The sequence below is a fragment of the Notothenia rossii genome (assembly GCF_949606895.1).
Source record: "Notothenia rossii genome assembly, chromosome: 5".
Taxonomy (NCBI): Eukaryota; Metazoa; Chordata; class Actinopteri; order Perciformes; family Nototheniidae; genus Notothenia; species Notothenia rossii.
The window spans coordinates 69963329-69966335 of record NC_136903.1 but is presented as its reverse complement, the minus strand read 5'-3'; positions in this window follow the sequence as shown (position 1 = coordinate 69966335).

The window sequence follows — 3007 nt, the reverse complement described above, 5'->3', positions numbered from 1 at the left end:
GGTTTTTCTAAACGGGGGAATACACAACTTGTAGTCTACTTTAACTTTTCATTCATGCATCGCCTAAATAACACGTTATACTTTGCTAGAATTTGGGTCTGGGTAATTGGTGTACAGTTGAATCTGTTAAAAATACTTTGATAACAAAAACAAGCAGATGTCTTAATCGATCAGTAACCTATCATTTACTTGTTGCTTGAGTTGACATTTTTCACCACGTGTTTTACTCCTCGTTACTTCTGTAAAGTGGAATCTTCTCAAAAACTCCTCACACAGAGTCTTATAGTGGGCACAGCGTTTTACCTTAAATCTTTAGGCTGTTTGGAGAGGTGCAAATGAGCCTTTTAACCCCTTTTTGCTACATTTTCACCCCGGAGAGATTATACTAACTACAGGTTAATGACAACAGGTGGTTGTGTGCGCATCCCCCTCTCCCCCCCCCCCTGCTTCGTGTTTTATGGTTTGACTGTTATGCACGTCGCACCTGCGCTCGAGTACCCTGGAGAGGACCCCGTCCCGCGCCCCATTCACCCCTGGATGGCTGTAGGAAGTGCTGCATTGACCGTCCTTTGTGTTGCAACCTGGACCGTAATCTGTTTTGCAACTGAAAAAACATCCGAAATAAAACTCTAACGCAGCGTTCAGGACCCCCACCTTGGCTTTTTAGTGCCCCCCACATCTCAGTAACTCTGCGAGATAATACAAGCGAGCCGGGTAGCTTTTCACAGCGCATAATGAGAGAGTTTGAGCGGAGTAAACAAACTGCGATCTGACACTGTGACGCAGATTAGAGAAGTAAAGGACAGATTACCTGCTCGGATGTTTTAAGAGACTTGACGATTCAATTAAAAACCTAGATCCCCCACGACAAATAGGCGAAATTATTACCTTGCAGGGATTTTAGGTGTTACCAACCAGATCATATACAAATATCATAACAATTAATGTATTATAGAAGTGTAATTTGAAACATCATGAAACATGTCGAACTCATGCACAATAAACCCATCACAAACTATGGTGAGCCTTTTCATAACTTCTTAAGACTTAACATAAACGTATCGCATTTTTTATTTTATTTTCTCATATAGGTCTTATGAACTAATTTAGAAGATAACTTTTGACTCTTTATGTGAAGCTAACTGAAACTCCCTTTACATTGTTACATAGGCCTACAGTTTTCACAACTGCATGAGCTCAAGGTTACATTTTAAGTAAGAACTTTTTCCCTACATTTTCAGAATAGTGAAAAAACAAAATGCAAACCCCCTTCATTCTTTTACCCATCATGGCTGCTGGGGGTTTGTCTCTTAATGTATTCTGGAAGAGAAAGCATCCTGAAGGTGGGGAGGGAGCACAGGGCCGAAGAAAGAGAGGGACAGAAGGGTCATCTCGGCTCTTTGTGGTGGGATGGATAGAGGAGAGGAGGTGTATGAGGAGGGGGCAATAAACTCTGCCACAGATGAGGGTCACAGAGGTGCAGAGGTGCTTCAGAGGTCCTGGGAGCTGATTTTTTTTGATCATATGTTATGGTCATTCCTCCACACAGTTGTCAGTCAGGGTTTCAGGTTAATTGCTTTCATTCAATTGAGTTTAAACAAATTGTTCATTTCTTACTAAGAAGTTTTGTTTAAGTGTATTGTAGTTTGTTACTTTTACCTGAATTTGGAGCTGTGGGTATTGTAGGATGTATACCGTTGTTTTATTAACTTTAAAATTAGCATATTGCACTTTTATATGGGAAAGATAGGTTACATATAAAACATTGAGCTACTGTCTTCAAATTAGCCTTTCTAAGATGCATTTAATAAGCACCTTTTTAAGGGGGTTATTGAGGTTGGGGATATTATTTTATTTCGGCTATAGTGAGATTTTTGCACAGTCTAATTTAATCCGGGTTTAATAGTTGTACAGTATGAAATAAGAATACAGCAATGCCGCAGCGGTAATTTTAGCTACTGTCTTGTTAAAACACACATACACACACACACACACACACACACACACACACACACACACACACAAACACACACACACACACACACACACACACACACACACACACACACACACACACACACACACACAAGGAGGAGCATGGAGGAAGCAGTCCCACTGGGGTTTTGTCCCTGACTGTGGTGTATGGGTTCAAAGCTTCTTGCATGGGGAGGAGAGCCCTTAAACAGCATATTAAGCAGGAGTTAATTATATGCCAACCTAAGTGACAAAGGGAAAGAAAAGCCTCCCTCTGAATGGCAAGACAAGAAAAGAGAAAAGTCATTATGCTGCCCACTTCTTGCATTTGAAAAACTCTTATTTTGGCATTTTCATTTCTAACTGCAGAAAATAAATCACATTCTAGAGTGTCGAAAAACAATGTCTTTGCATCAGTGCTGACTTTTTACACTATCGTGGAACTCAAACATGTTCGGGAATATAGTTAAAAACATCCCCCCAGGCACACACACACTCACTCTCTCTAATTTGTGAAAGGAAGCGATGGTCAGTTTGCATAACAAAAACGTTGGCCTGAGGCAAGAGACAATACAATGTTTCCAGGAGAAGAATCTGTCAACTAAATTGTTTTTAATTATGTAAAACGGTGAGTTAAGTTAAACATTAAACACTTACAGTAAGCCTATTCAATATTTTCTTAATTGTTTCTTCTAAGCATTTCATTGGATTTAGTTTAGTTTGTGCACCTCTTTGCGACAGTGACAGTTTTAGTGTAGTTTCAAATGAGTAAACACACGTTTGATGTGTTGTACATTTGTATGATGTAGCCACTCATCTAGAATTACAAAGCCAGATTTCAGTCTAAATTATACAAATTTATTATTTTCCCTTTAATCTTCTTTCAGCAGCCCTTCTTGTGAACACATGCAGTATTTGACCACATTGTGGAGATTTAACTATTGTTTTTGTTCAAATAACCATATGGATATGCCAGATTTCAGATCAGTAGTCCGTCAGGAGAAGTCCCCCTTGCCTTGGAGCGAATGAGTCA